Here is a 16,480-nt window from a genome sequence, read left to right on the forward strand (position 1 = left end):
ATTCTGTCAGCCTCAAATGCATATTCACCAGCCCCTGAGAAGAGGATTGTGATTTTAAGCTGTTGACTGCCTGCTACATGGCTCCCTGTGCCTTCCTTTGAAACACTAATGGTGCAGGTCTTCGAGACAAGCTGTTATCTGAGAGGGCTGATCTGCTCTCCACAAAGAGGCAGTGGCTGCCTCTCAGACTTGGGCATGGAGTGAGCATCCTCAGCCTGGCTGCCCCTAGCCAGGAGGTGCAGGACATGACCTGTGCTTCACCTCTGGCACCTTTCATGCCCTCTCTGCCCCAGAGGAGCAATATGGGGTGGCTTGGAGAAGCCTCGTGTCTGCCTCCCTTTTCAGACCCACAAGTCCAAGCAATGCCTCCCCTTGCTCTCTTGGTGGCTGGTGTCCTGAAAGCCATGCTGATCCAACAGGATTAAAGTGAAGATCTGTCTTTTATAAGGCATTTGTGTAAGGCTGAAGGAATTATAGGCTTTGTGTGCATTAGTACATTAACAGGGCTAGGGCTGAGCTCTGGTATGTGCTCACCATCTGCTAAAATGTTTGCACAGACTTTGGCCCAGTTCTGCCTTCAGTCAGCTGAGTGCTTCCCAAAGAGTCTCTGGACTTGAGGTGGTTACAACAACCCAGAGACCATTCTCAAAGGGCCATGCCAACATATTAAATTGTATGTATAATAGTAATATTAGTACATTATTTTTACCATATATAATATAAGTAATAAAAATATATTTATATAATGCATAAACATTTATATACTAGTTTAATAGAAATACTATTTTTATAGAGTAATACTATTAGTAATTACTATATAGATAATAATTACCATCTAGCTATAAAAATCGGTCAGTGTGTTAGTAATAATAACATCTAATAATATGATAGTACATTAATATTGGTCTCTGTGTAACACTAATATAACTGCTTTGTTTAGGGGTTTGGGTGTATACCTGCAGCATAGCATTTGTCTCAGAACCAAGGAACAGCTCCCATTTCATTTTGCTTCCCATTAGAGATGTGACTACAAAGTCATAGTGGTCTGTTTGCAACTGCTCTGCAAAGAGAACAGTGGTTTCTAAATTGCTGTGGGTTATTTCTGTCTTCTGGAGACATCTGACACACACCATGTACTGAAGCTAGAGATAGCTGTGCTCAGTTTATGATGAAATCATCAACCCTGCTCTCATAATACTGGTAGCTAGCAATGGCTTTTGGGGTCACTGGGGCACCTTCCTGCAGCCACAGGGGCCTATACTCACCTTATTACTTCTTTTCTATTGGGATGCTTTTCCATCTACTTTATCCTTTTTTTATATTGTCACTATGGTTTTTAAGAGTGCAGTTAACAGGCAGTGTTTCCATCTACAGACAAGAAACATGTGGCCTCGTCAGTAGCTCTGCTACACTCAGAATTTGCAGCACTGTGAAGAATATGACACGGGGTTCCTTCCCAAATTCATAATCCACAGGAAAAGTAGGGCCAGAGACTGGTAAAACAATCTGTTTTGTCAGCTTTCCTAAAATGTGCTCTAATCACTTCCCTTTATCAGGTCTATGCAGCCCTTGTTTGCTGGGAGAAATTAGCTGGAACTAATTTACAAGCAATGAGTAATAGGCAATTTATCTAGTAGTTTACAACTGTTGCCTGGATACAAATCTCTTCCAATGTTTTTATATATTAAAAATTGCTTTGCACCAATTTGTTTTGATGACAAATTGTCAAACAGAAAGCCAGGGCACATGACATTACTACTTTTACCTCCTTTATGACGCAAAATACTGTCCCTGTGCTGCCACTGAATAGGTATAATAAGGAACAATATCTTGTCAAGCCTTGTCTGGTGAGAGAACTCTATATTTAGTTCTCATTTGCCTCTAGAGCATTAGAGACATGAGGGTGCAAAGATCAGAATTTCATTTAATCAGATGATTAAATAGCAGCTGCTGCTATTTTTGCAAGGTAAAACATTGGAGAAAACTATTATAAAAACCCCACAATCACCCATTCAATTACACTGAGTTAATAAATGGCCTTCTCTATCTGTCCTAAAAGAGGAACTTTTGGAATTGGTTACAAGGCTGTTAAAAATCTGTGAGTTTGAACCAAAAAAGTTGCAAACCAGATTATTGTACGCTCTGAAGAGGTGTTTTGAACCAGCTTTTTCCTTGTTGTAATATGTGTGTCTGCCAAAATCGGTCTGTGTACAGATGCATGCAAATCAAATACTGGAATTCCCAAGGTGAATGCTAAGCTGCACCCACATGTCCAGCTGCTGAACTCTGCCCCAGAAACACAAGACTCTGGTGGGAAACAAGGAAATCTCCTTTGCAGAGATTTGTTGCTCACTCTGATTACACCCACACTCTCCTTCTGGCAGAATAAGTAGTTTAATCAAACTGTAACATATAAGACCTTAAACTAGAAGATCTATTCTTCTTTTTTTTTTTTTTTTCTTAAAAAATAAAAAATAGTGGAAAACAAAAGAAGTAGGAAAGCAACTCAGACATGAAGGCAGCTGTATGTTGCATTTTTCCTTATTGATTTATCCCTTTTGTTTTTGAGCTTCATCAGAGAAAGGACATCAGAGTGTACTTTAAGAGTCTGGAACCCCTGGGTGAGGAACTTACTTTTGATAATTTGTAATATTGCTCAGTTTCCCTTTCCCTGGCAGCTTCCCAAACAGAGCATAGACAGGCTGGGCAGAACAAGCTGGTTCCCATGCATCTTCACACAACTCCAGCTAAAGATAATTTATGGCAGTTTATCAAGAATTTTTTTTTGTATTTTAGAAGTTTCTAAGAACCACGAGCTTCCCTATTAAAACTGCTACTTAACATTTAAAAAAAAAACTGCATGCATGAAAGCAGTGAAGCAAACAGACTAACACATGAGATAAAGTAAATTTTACCCACTGCTTCCTTCTGTTGCCTTTGGCTCTGGTCTGCTGCTATACATCTCCTCTAGGTCTAAAAGGTTCAAAACCAAACCACTTTTGCCATAACTATGCCCTCTCAGCTTCCCTCACCACCCCAGGCATGGGAATAGATATCAAGCTCTAGAACTTGAGGGAAACGGTAGTGGGAAGGTCAGGGGTTTGCCCAGAGCAAGTCAGTCACCTCCACACATGATAACTATGGCTGTTCAGAAAGGAGAAGGGCAATTGTTTCAGAAGGAAATCTTAAAGGTGCAGGAGCAGACCATCCCTGTGTGCTGAAAGATGAGCCATTGTGGCAGAAGACCAGCTTGGCTGGACAGGGAATTTTTGCTGGAACTCAGGTTAAAAAAGAGGGTTTATGACCTTTGGAAGAAGGGTCAGACAACTCAGGAAGAGTACAGGGATGTAGTTAGATTATGCAGAGTGAAAATTAGAAAGGCAAAAGCTCAGCTAGGACTAATCTGGCCACTGCTGTGAAAGATAATAAAAAGTGTTTTTATTAAAACACTTTTATTATTTCCTTAGCCCCAAAGAGAGGGCTAAGGAAAATCTCTTTTATTGGATGTGAAGTGCAACATTGCCACAAGGGATAAAGAAAATATTGAGGTACTTAATGTCTTCTTTGCCTCTGTCTTTAACAGAAAGAATGAATATCCTCAGGGATACTGAACCAGCTCCCTGAACTGGTAGACAGAGAGCAAATGGGCCCCCTGCAATTCAGGAAGAACCTGCTCTGTCACTTAGACTCTCACAAGTCTATGGGGGCAGATAGGATTCACCCAAGGGTACTGAGGGAGCTGGTGGAAGAGCTCACCAAACCACTTTCCATCATTTATCATCAGTCCTTGTTAACGGGGGAGGTCCCAGGTGGTGGGGTGTCTCCCTTCTTACAAAATGCAGTCAGTTTTGCATGACTGATCAAAGTGCAGTTACTTGGCACAAAATATTAAGGACCTTGTTAGAAAGGTTTTCTTCGGAATGTAAGTCCTTGAAAGATTCAAGTATATGTTCAGCGCAACCCTCTCTATCTCCAGAAAAGCAACCAACAAGTGTATTTCCCCTAACACAAGTGGGAGAAACAGCAGAAGGCAGTTTTCTGTGGTGCTGCTTATTTGCCATGAAGCCTATAGAAGCAATTTTACCAGCTTACCTTACCTTCTGTTTTGCCAAATAAACCTAGTTTGTCAATCACTTGGGTGGTAACAGCTACTGTTTAATTACTGAGCAAAGAGTAACTTTCTTATTTTAACGTGAAGTTAAGGAAATGTCTGCTATCAAGAATGGTGGATCAAAGACAGCACCTGCTTAGCACCTGCCATCACTTCAGGGCATCAAAGAAAGTGTTCCTTGAAACTGCAACCTTTGGCCATATCTCTTTAAGGTAAGTAAGATATGGTTTCCACATCTTGAAATGAAGACTCACCTCAAAGCTGAGAAATACTTACCCATACTTTTAAAAGTGAGAACATGGGACACTTTATTAGAAGAATATATGTTATGGCCAAAGTAAATGATTCAAAAAGAATCTCAAAGATCGTTTAATGCTGTATAAACCAATGACTAAAAATTTTAAGATGAGCTATTTAGATGCAAAGCAAAAGCCCAATCCTTTCCTTCAAGTGGCAAAAACTGCTGACTGAACAGACAGAAAAATGAAGGGAATACTAAAGAAAAAAACCATTGAATTTATTTTTTATGTTGTTCTAATTTTGTAAGACCCTTTAAAATGCAATATTTAAAGTGAAGAATTTAAAAAAGAAGTATAACTGAGTATGAGACACAAACTGCAGCCGAGGAATGCTGGGAGTTCAAAGGCAGGTGGCTCAGAGCCTCTGCTGCCTGTGCACTGTGTGACCTGGAGCTACACTGCCTTGTTGGACCACATCCTGCAGCTGATGGATCCATGGAGAGACACCCCAGGCATGAGGGAGCAGGGGCATTTGCTGCTGAAAGATGCTGAAGGTTGTACAGGGATGATGAAACCATTCAGGAATGGGGAAGGGTCTGGAGGGAATCTGTCATGCTCCCATTTGCCTCAGTGCCCAGCTGGCTGTGGTGGGAGGTAGATGGTCAAACGATGCCTAGTGGTGCAAACTTTTCTGGTTGGTTTTCTGGATTGGGGTTGGAAGGTAAAAGAAGGAAGTATTCCCAATTTCATGAGAATTGTTTCATTTTCTTTATGTCCGTAATTGATCTTCAAGACTATTGTCAGTTTTTACTAAAACAGATTTTAGGGGCTACATTCTTCCCTGACAATGCCTCATTTATGGTCTATATTAGCCCTGTTTTACATTTGAAAAGAAAAGATAAGCTTTTGTCCTCAGGAAGTTGAATATTATCATAGAAAATATTTTGAGTAGCTAGTAGTCTTTGATATCTTCCAATTTCGTGTTAGCCTGTATCAGCAAAAGTAAGTGAAAATGCTACTTGGAATTTATAAGTGACTGTAGAAAACTTCAAATGATACTTCAGTTCACTGAGTTTGCTTCCTGGAAGTTAAAATATACATGGAAAATTGACAATACTGTATGCTGTGAGGGACAGAAAACCTTAATCCTAATGCTTGTGTGTTAAACTTCCATGGAAAGTGCTGAAGCAGGCTACACAGTTATGAGCTTATTAATGTTCAGTTCCATGGCACCATTTTTTCCCTCTGCCTGTTTTTGATTCAAGTTTAGAGTGATAATTGTTTTGCCAGTTTGAAGACTTTATGACAATACAATAGGTTTAGCACTGTGCACACAACATTTTTTCCCCCATATTCTAAAGCATGCAAGATCAAGACAAAATCTGTATTCCTGTGAAAAATAAAGCTGTGTTTTATGGCTCTTTAACAAAGCATCTTCAGAATCATTGCTGTCAGACACACATATAAAGCATGTGACTATTTTCTCATTAAAAAGCATGGAATACATGACAAATGCCCCCAAGTTTTGTCCTACAAATATTCTTTTTAAAGTTGCATGCATTGCCATGAACAGTCCTATTAAAGTAATCTTTAAATGTATTTAACGATGCATTATTAATAATTATTAACTTCAATGTATGCAAAGGTCTTTTAGGTTCCCTACATTTGAATAATAATTTAGAAGTTACTACACAAATTATCATAAATCAATGTCAGAACACCAGATGATTGTAGCAGCTCAGGCCAAATCTCCACTTAGCCTTCCATTCTGTCTCAATAAGACTCAAAAATACAAGACCAGGGCAAATGTAGATGACACTTCCCATCTTTCTGGATGCATTTTGCCTACTTAGTGAGTCCAAGCAGTAGAAGGTGCTGAGATGGTGCCTTTCCACCTCATCATCCAGCTCCTCCTGAGCCAAACTGACTATTTGTACACACAGTGTCCTCTGGCCAAGACTCTCCCTGTTCTAAAAATGTTCTACCTCATTGCATGAAGCACTACATTTGATTAGTTCAAACATTTGTAAGTTATGGAGAGGAATTCCTGCTCTGCAGAAAATTTAATGGAAAAATGTCACTAAATCTTTTCCTCCATAGCATGTGTTTTGTTATTACTGACATCTGGATGGTGCAACACCTGTGAGATAGAAACCTGCCATACACTGCAGAGTTTTCAGCCAATTCAATATGAATCTCCACGGCCAGCATAAAATCTGAGCAGCCCCTACTTTTCAAAATAACAAATGAATGGTCCAGGTTAAACACAAGAGCAAAGCTTGATCCATGTGGAAAAAACCCATATGGCATATTACACCCACCTGGAGCAGGTCTCCATGAGTGGTCTTCTCCCTCCCATGTACAGATGGATCCCTCTCTGGCTTCTGCTGGGCATGTTCTGTTGCCAGCAAATGCTGGGCCGTTTAGGGGGTGGGGAAAACTTGGGTGCTGGAATTAATACAAAATCTAATAAAATACTACAAAATGCTATTTTTTTCATGTGGATAGCACTTTACATCTACAAACTCTCATTTCAGAAATTTGTTATTCTTTGTTCATGAGATTCAGATGCAAGAGGAAGGACTGAGCAGCCTGTGGAGCTGTACTGGGAAATTACAAAGCAGTCAGCAGACATCTTGGCACACACATGTTCTTCTGAAGGTGGCAGCTGCTGTAGTCTGATTAGCAGCCATGAAACTGGTTGGTTTTAAGCCAGATTGATAAATAAAGTAACTCTTTCAATAACAAATCTGCCTTTAGATGTTAGAATGAAAACATATTCAATAAACCCTTGTTTATATTTTAGTCTTTCAGAATGTCTGTTAGACTAAAACAAGGGTAAGACCCCATGATGCAGAAAAATGTTACCTGAATATAGTGGGTCTTTTTTAGGAACAATGAGACAAAAAACATAAATTAGTTTAAACTTTAGAGAGATCAGAATGACTTTAGTTCAGATAGTCAAAAGTGAACTTCATCTCCCCTCAGCTCTAAAAAATATTGCTTGTTTTCAGCAGTGTCCAAAACTGTTTTGATTTCCTTTTTGGCTAAGCTGGGCTTCTGAACAGCTTGTTTGATTCTCAAATCAGAATGAATATGTTTCTAGATGCAGTGGTTTTATCAGACTCTCTAGGTTGCCTATAGGAGCTCCAAAAGCTGAGCATGCTAAAGAATGGCTCCTCTAATCTTTGGCACACAAAGGATTTTATGAAGGGATAACACTGACTTCAAAGATAAGCAAGTTGCTGCAAAAATTAAATCCCATTCAGTATGACGACAGCTGGGGAAGCCAAGTAAGAAGATTAGTTGAAAATGCAGTAGTTGTAAGTCCCAGCAAGTCAGCAACTCCAAATTGATCCTGGAAAGCATTTTGAGATGGTGGAGAAAATAACAGGGCACTACTTCCTAGGTACCCTTCCTCATGGTATAAACTTTATTTACACTTAAATGGCAATGGCAAAGAATAGAGGAAAACACTGGAAAATAAATTAAATTTTACAGAAGGCCCCAAGATATCTGCAAGGCACTTCGTTCTTAGTGAAAATTCAACCAAAAGAGAGCATATAATTGAAACACCACTGAAACACCATCTCCCAGGGGCCTGCAAATTGTCAAAAGCTAAACCCTAGGCACATCAACCTGGTACAGATCCCTTAGCCTGCTGGAGGTTGTAAGCTCCTCTCTGCTCCTCATGCCTGAGTATTACCATGCTGTGTTGATGAGCTTGGCAGCTGCTCACTTGGATATCATGGTGTGCTGCTGGTAGTGATGTCTGATGGGAGCTGCTCAAGCAGAAAGGCTCTTTGTGTGGAAAATAGTGTCTGTCTGCAGCCTACCAGACTGTGTAAGGGCAGCTCAGGCTGTCAAATGAGACAGTTTGCATATTGTAATAGCCATGCTGCTAAAAGCAGAGGTTTCCTTTAGAATCAAGTGTTCGAAGCTTTTAATAGTTGTGTGACCCAGTGAAATAACTGGAGTGGCATATGGAAAATAAGAGGATTTATCAATGACAAGATGTTTCTTTATCATTTAAGTTCTCTGTTACATTTCAGTCATTCCCAGGCAAACAGTGTGCCAATTAGTTCAACTTCCCTGGGGAAAGAATCTGACACTTTTTTCTTCCCTGGGAACATGTTTTCACACTTTTAATCAGAATATGCTGAGACTGCCTCGGATCACAGGAGTATGTCAAAATCCATAATTAAACCCGTAAAATGGTACTCACAGGTTGGCTTTTCTGATTTTATATTTCTTGGTGTCTTTACCTATAAGGAAAAAAACTTAAACCTCTACAGAAATATGTATATGAATATACAGATATAAATGATTGGTAATGATTTTGGTGATTGACTTCAGAGACTGATTTCAGATATTGGCCAATAAAAGCAGAGTTTAGAGGTAGCTGGCAGCCCTGGGGGATGCTATCAGAAGTAGGAATGACCCTGTCTATTCCAAAGAATATAAACTGATATCCAGGCCCCTTTCTACTCTCCCATTGATATTTCTCATTAGGATCCGCAGCACAATCTGAAAACAAAGCAGGGCTTAGTGTGGAAGGATTATGCTGTTCCACTGCCACTGATTCAAGTGGATGTTCCTGGATTTCCCTTAATCATGCTGGGATGTCTCCAATGCCATTGTAACTTCAAAGCCTGAAAGAGGCTCTGCTGCCCCCTTGTTTTCCAGCCTTTCACCTACTATTTCTTGCTAAATATGGCAATGGGAAGGATGATAAAGGAATTGTTGTCAGCAATATTGTTGTCAGCAAAAATAGATTGTTAACACTAAAGTATTTGCTCTAATTCTGAGAAGATTTGTGAAAGAATAAAGTACATTTTCTTTTTGCATTTCCCCCTAACTGGAGAAGGTAAAGTACAGTGAATTTTCTCCATTAATTCTGATGTTTTGCATCATGATGATTCACTTCCCATTCAGCAGAAGCAGAGCTCTGCATGCAATCTTAAAATCAAAATGGCATTTTTGCAGCCACAGAGTACAGTTGGGACATGGATAGGAATCATTGTCATTCTTGTTCCAGCTTTCTTTTTTTCCTTTGATGACAAATTTTCACCAGTAGCAAAACCAAGGGAAAAGCTACACCTTCTCCTTCCCCTCCTCTCAGTACAAAAGTAATTGAAAAGGCTTCCACCATAAAATGTCTGCCTGGTCTACAGATTCTTGTGTGAACACAAGCATATCTTTGAGCCAATATTATATTCAGAAATTATAACTGGGAACACCTGCCTTTTGTTTCAGGCAGTGTTTATTGGTTGAAAAAAGAGTGTTTCAGAGTGTGCTGTGGGCCATGCCAGTAGCAGGACCCTTGTCCTCTCCCTGCTCCTGGCAGAGAGCTTGGAGAATCCCATTGCATCAGGGCTTCAGTGCTGGAGGGGAAGGGCTGCTGTGAGAGGGAAACACAGTAAGTGACCTCCAGAGCCCTGCTGGAATCCATATTTCTGGGATTTTGTAATTTGTGCATGAATACTTAATTAGATCTATAGCTTGGAAGATGTAGAGTCTTTTCTCAGCTTTCCCAAGGCCGTTCATGTCCCTGTCTGGCTCTAGATCTATGCAATAGGGGTGGTGAAATCATCTTTCTTTTACTTTTTAGTTGATTCTTCTATTATATTCAGAACTGGGTGTGTTTGCAGGGTCCATCACTCCTGAGCCACGTTCCCTTCAAAACAGCAATGGAAATTTAGCCAGTGGGCAGTTATATGGCAGTTGAAATGGGTCATGGGAGAGGGAATGTGGGTCAAAGTTTGACATTTTGTGTTAATTTGGCACTCATTCTCTCAAACTCTTTAAAAATATTTTTATAGCATGTTTCATAGTCCCTTCAGGATCACAAGTTAGTTCCTCTTCTCTTACATTTTTCATGTTAGATTTATGTTTTGGCTCAAATCTAAAACCAGTGTTTCCAGTTACAAAGCTTTTCATCAGTTTTAAGAGCATTGATTCCCTTCCCACCAAATTTTAAAACAGAAACACAATATTCATTGAATTAAATAATCTGAATATTTATTACTAAGGATTTCATTTAGAAGAAAAATATTGACCACTTAGGAGTTTTGAATAAAGATGAAGTGCAATGCCAAAGGCATGTTGTACGTGTGGTTTGGTGAAGCTGCTCTAAAAGTAAGCAGTTGGCAATAAAGGAATAATGGAGTTTGCAAATGGTACAAGGCATGTGGGTCATCTTTGCCAGGATTCCTGTTCTTAGAGAGCTGCATTTTGCTTATGGTATTTGTGGCAGGTTTCAAATAGTTTCATGTTTCAAATGACTCAAATGTTTTCACTCTGGACGGGAAGGTTTGCATTTCTTCCTTTGGGAGCTACCTTACAGTGACCTTTTTTCCGACATCAGATGTGACACTAGACTCAAATATTTGTCCTTTATTGGGGTTGCTCCGAAGCCCTTTGCAACAAGAAGAAATCACAGCTGGCTGGGAGGCAGCTCTGGGGCATCCTGACTTCACTGTGAATTTCATTTTGTGAGACTCTGATATATTTGAGGGAGAAGAAGGAGTAGCATTTCCCAGAGGAAGCACTGAGTATGTTGAGGCCAGGCCTTTTGTTATTTCAGGTCTGCATAAATTTCATATAGTATAGTGCTTGAGTGCTTTGTTATTACACCATGTCAGGTGGCAATGGGACAATGGAATCAGCTCTCTCTTTTAGCATTTCTAGCATCCTCCCAGACCTGAGTCTGTATAAATTGTGTCACCTCATCTTAGCAGCTGCTGCTGTCCCTTTGAGGCTGTGAGCAGGAGGTGTGCCTGGGGTGTGTGTTGTGCCTCCAGGCCACTGGCACAGACTGCCAGCCTTGGCACACCACTTCCTGCCTCTGGCCAAGCGTCTTGGATCTGCAGGGAATAAAAAAGATCAGTGGCATGATTTGTAAAGGCAGCCTGATGTGTAACACCTACATACCTTTAAAATGCTACCTTTAGTCTTTAACTTCCTCTTAAGAATAGAAATACTTGAGGAAAGTGCAGCAATATGAAAAGCTTTCTGTTTGGAATTACCTACATCTTGCCCTGAGAAAGGGGGCTGGGAGAAAGTGCAGTGGAAATTTGTAATCTTTGTTTTCCATAAATTCCATGTTAGAGGGCCATGTATTTGGAACTACAGTGATAAGTGTCTCACATCTGACTAGGTCTCTGCTGAGTTTTCACATTGTTTGTGGGATCTTGCACAGGGCTGACTGCCTGAGGCTGGCTCAGGGAATTTCTTTCATAAGAAAAATGGACTTTTGTTGTAAAGGACAGGAAATGGTCTGTGTGGAGAACAAAGGATATCAGGGTTGATTTAAATTTTTAAAATTAATGACTCTACTTTTGTTTATGTTACTCATATCCCTTGAAAATCATAAATCTTTTGGGAAGAAAATCAAAATGAACACTTAATGTTTTTAATGTCCCTGCAGCTCTGAAATGTTATTTGCTCCTGCATTTTCTCTGGAGAACTGCAGAAACATGGTTGTTGTGCAGGTGTCAGCATTCATTTAAAATTGTTCATTCACAGTTACAGCTTTTCAGGAAGATAACTTGTTTCTGTTTCAAAATCCATCAATTTTCCCATTACAAAGCAGTAAGGGGTATTTCCTGGAAGGTTATTGATCCTGTCAAATGTAAAATACTCATGTCAAATACTGCAGTTTTAGAGACTGTCCTGAATAAAAAGGCAAGACATATTACTCTGTCATATAACATTTCACTACTGCTTCATGTTCTATTGTTAAAAAATCATAATATAAACAATAAAATGCATTTTTACAATAAATGTTGAGAATCAAGAATGTGTTGGTTTTTGTGCTTAGAGGGAGAAAGTCGTAGTGTGTGTAGACTTGTTTTGGCAACATCATCAAAATATCTTTTTGCTTTTTAAAGCAAGTACAGTATCTTGAGAGTTTTTGGGGTGTGCACGTGTGCGTGTGTAACAGAGCAAAAGCTGTCTGCCTCTGTATCAATTACCATCGTTTCAGCATTGTGTTCACATCAATGCATGACTCTCACAGCATCATTTCACCTCCAATTAAACTTAGGTTAAAAGCTTATAATTTTAGTTGTTCTTGATTATTGTTGTTGTTCTTGATTATTGTTGTTCTTATTTAAAACCCAAATAAAACCTTTCACTTCTAACTAAAAAAATTATTTGAGAAACTTACAACATTTCTTTAACAGTCAGATTATTTTTTTCCTGTGGTAACTACAAAATGTAAAAAACCTGCAGGTGTTTTCAACAGGCAGTTGTGACAGTGACTCCCACAAGTTTTCCATCTTTTCTGTCTCTTATGACGGGGATTAGATCAATGATTTCCACTATTGTATTATCTACACAGCTGTTGATGGCAAATTTTTCATATCTGTATTTATCAAAGAAACAGATCAAATTATTAGACAAGATCCATAGCTGTGTTTTAGTATTGTATTCTTTGCTTTTTTTCTTCCATTTCAATATACTATCTGCTATCAATAGTGAGGGAGCCGGAGCTGCAGACCCCCCACTCTGACAGATTATTATAAGCAAAGTCTTTTCAGACATAATGGAGAGTTAATTTTGAATCAAGTAGGTTAAAAAGCTATTCTACCCATTGAAAAGGCAACATCTAACATATTTACATTAGCTGGTGGAAGATAATTGTTCTTACCAGCCAGGGTGCAGTCAAAGGAAGCTGAGGATTTCAGTGCAGTAAACCAGGGACATATCTACACCCCACAAGTTTAACGTGTGAGCTTGTGGCAAGACAAAGAGATGTAGGCTGTAAGCGATGCTTGCTGCAAGCAGCAGGCTCCTGGCAGCCTGATGAGCGATTTTGCAATAGGATGTTGTATTTTTGAAGTCCTGAAATGAGATCAGTGTAAAAGGTGAACAAAAACAAGTAAACAAAGAATGTCTGCAATCCTTCAGTACACACCAAACCCCATTGATAAATCTGTAAATTTATTTCATACGTAAAAATACAGAATAAAATTTATTGAAATCTCACAAACTGGATACTTGAAGAAACAAATTTATGGTTTTAATGTGAAAGATGTAAAATAAAATTTCATTTGGATTTATGACTGTGATATCATTATGGTGATTTATATGTTTAATAGCTGTGAAATTAGTCACCTAAGATGATGAAGCTGTGGCTGAGCTCATGTTTCTGTAGCAAGTCTCAGATATGTGTCAGTGTCTAATATATTTTAAAGTAAAAATCAAATTAGGATTTTTTTAAATTTCTTCTAATTAATGGTCATAAATAAAACATAGTTTTGTGCTCATCATCTGAGGGTTTTTTTCCCTTGCAGGATTTCCTACCCCAGTAAGTCTCAGAGCCTCAGATTATTTGTTCCTCTTTCACTACAGTAAGGAGGAGGAAATAAAAGAATATAAGCCAGCATTAGTCCAGGTTTTCCTTCTTTGTCAAGTCCCTGCTGGAGATCTGAGCTGTGATTCAGGTCAAAGCAGATGTCCTCTGAGCCAGCCAAACCTTGAATATGTGCTTTCCTCACAGTGGGAAAACGCAGTGTTTCTGTACCAGGTGGGAAACTGAGCTCATTGGGAGAGAGTCCCCCCACTTCTTAAGGGACTAGACAGATAACTGAACCTCAGAGAGGGGCTGCTGTGCTGCTGGTGAGGTGTGCATGCCTTTCCACAGATGTTGGTTGGGACTCTGGCTTGGAAAGAGTCTGCTGTTGTATCGTCCTTATCTGGCAGCAGCAGAACATTCACCATTTCCTGCAAACAGCCTGTCAGTCTGCTGGAGCCAGCCCTGGGGAGGTTAATTCAGTGCTGTGAGAGTATTCATAGTCTGTCAGTGGGCACTGAGGCAATATGGGGCTGTCACTCCAAGCCATGGCTTAACCCCAGCCAGCAGCTAAGTACCATGAAGCTGCTCACTCCCTCGGCTCCCTGCAGAATGGGAGAGATAACTGGGAATAAAGAAAAGGCAAAACATGTGGGTTGAGATAAGAACAGTTTAATATTTTAAATAAAATATAATATAAAATTAGTAGTAATTGTATAAAAATGGAAATTAAAAAAAAAAAAATAAGAGAGAGGGAAATAAACCCCTAGAAAGGTAAGTGATGTGCAACCCAACTGCTCACCACCTGCTGGCTGATACCCAGGCCATCACTGAGCACTGATCTGCAGCTCCTGGCCACCTTCTCCCAATTTATAAACTGGACATGATGTTCTATGGCATGGCATATCCCTTTGGCCACTTTGGGTCAGCTGTCCTGGCCGTGCCCCCTCCCAGCTTCTTGTGCAGCTCCTCCCTAGCAGAGCATGGGAAACTGGAAACTCCTTGACTCAGGGTAAGCACTGCTTCACAACAATTAAAACATCACTGAGTTATCAACATTATTCTCATGATGAATCCAAAAAGCCATGGCACTATACCAGCTACTGAGAGGAAAATTAACTCTGGTCCAGCCAAAAAGAAAGGACAGTCTGTAACTACCCTCCAGCTAGAGCCAGCTTTACACGGTACAGGTTTTCTCACCACATAAAACACCGAATAAAGAAACTTGATGTAAGATTAATAACAGCTTCTGCTAAGCATAGGATCTAAAGGGCTTTATATATATTGCTTGCTGTGAAACTATCCCTCTCATGTCTTTATTATCTCCAAACAGTAGCTATTCTTGTCACTGAGAGCTCCTAAAGCCTAGTGGCTTCATAGTCTACTGACTCGGAACGAAGGTCAGACTGCCGGTATTTGTGATCTATAATGTGCTTACCCAAGCAGACATGGCTGAAAAGGACCCCTTGTGGTGTTTGCTGCCACTCCAGAGAGGAGCTATAGCAGCAACAAGTTTGTTTTCAGGCCCGAGGGGCTGCCAGAGGTCAAATGTGTCTGACTGCAACCAGTTTGTACTATTAATAGAGGGGCACAGAGCTCTTACAGCTGAAGTGCACCTTGTGAGGATGCTTTGCAGCAACAAGACTTGTGCTTTCGAGGTACTTTGGCTAAGGCAGGCACCTGGTGAATCAGTTTTCTTAGTTTCTTTCAAATTTCTTACAGAGATAGAGGTGTTTTTCAAAATCTTAAGGAAAAGAAAGGATTGTATCTATACAAATGAAATATCTGAGCAAAATCCCTTCTAGAATTTTCAAAGATCTTCATCTTGTCACTGGCTGTACAGGAAACCTGAGGCACAATTTTGAAGGATTGTTGTGCTCAATTCCTTCGTGTTAGACTTCAGTCTTTCTAACTAGTCCCTGTCTGAGAAGCAAAAGTGATTTGGAAAGACATTTGGAAACAGGGGAGATTTGTATTAGGGAACTTAGGTATTTATAATATATACTATATACTTGGGTATTTATTATATATATGTGTATATATATATATATATATATATATATATATATAAATATATGTCTAGAATATCCCCCAGCTATATTCAGTAGATGAACAGACATTTACTTAGTTAATTTCTTCTTCTTCATATCAAACAGAATTTAACTGTGGTGCACCTCATGGTAGAGACATACAGAGTCAGGTGAGATGACTTCTTTCAGGAGGCTGTGGTGGAGGGACTGACCACCACTTACTGAGGACTCAGAGAAACAACAATCATCCTTGAGGATTATTTATGCCTCTGAAGCCAGGGGTTGCCTTGATACATATCCCTTCACTATCTGGTTTTGCAGTGCCACTGCTGCTGCCCTGTTCCTTTCATCCAGAAAATCACATATGCACTTCTAACCTTTACTGTAATGCCCAAATATCTGTAACATTTTGAAAGTAACACTGAAAAAAGGAAGAAGAAACTTTCGTGTGTGTGTACAACCAACACTCACCTATTCTGATTGTCTCAGGTTGTATATTCTCAGCAAAATTCAAAGGGTGTTATGCCACACAGAAGATGTTGTGCACATATCTTCCCCTTCTCAAAAGCATGGCTGCAGCGCTTGAGCAGCAAACCAGACACCCCTGATGAAGGGTGTGATTAAACACTCACTCTATTATCCCGATTAATATGCAAATAAGCAACGCTAAACTGTTGACGGGATTCAAACAGTAATCACTGACCCACTTCAACAAATGAGGAATGCAATCATGCTCCACGTAAGGACAGTGAATACATTTCTTTCTGCCATTCATTTGAGCAGAAGGCTCTCGAGTTTAATG

The 16,480-nt window shown here is 39.7% G+C and overlaps 1 long non-coding RNA gene across 1 annotated transcript; it reads right to left on the reverse strand.

The window, feature by feature from the left end:
* Nucleotides 1-11,743: 11,743 nt before the first annotated feature.
* LOC111937142 (uncharacterized) lies at nucleotides 11,744-13,192 on the reverse strand. Its single transcript, XR_002868451.1, has 2 exons — nucleotides 13,004-13,192; nucleotides 11,744-11,974 (listed from the first exon to the last, which is right to left on the reverse strand). It is a non-coding gene; the product is annotated as an uncharacterized LOC111937142 (long non-coding RNA).
* Between the last annotated feature and the right edge of the window lie 3,288 nt (nucleotides 13,193-16,480).

This window comes from Cyanistes caeruleus, chromosome 4, assembly GCF_971803275.1.
Source record: "Cyanistes caeruleus chromosome 4, bCyaCae1.hap1.1, whole genome shotgun sequence".
Classification (NCBI taxonomy): domain Eukaryota; kingdom Metazoa; phylum Chordata; class Aves; order Passeriformes; family Paridae; genus Cyanistes; species Cyanistes caeruleus.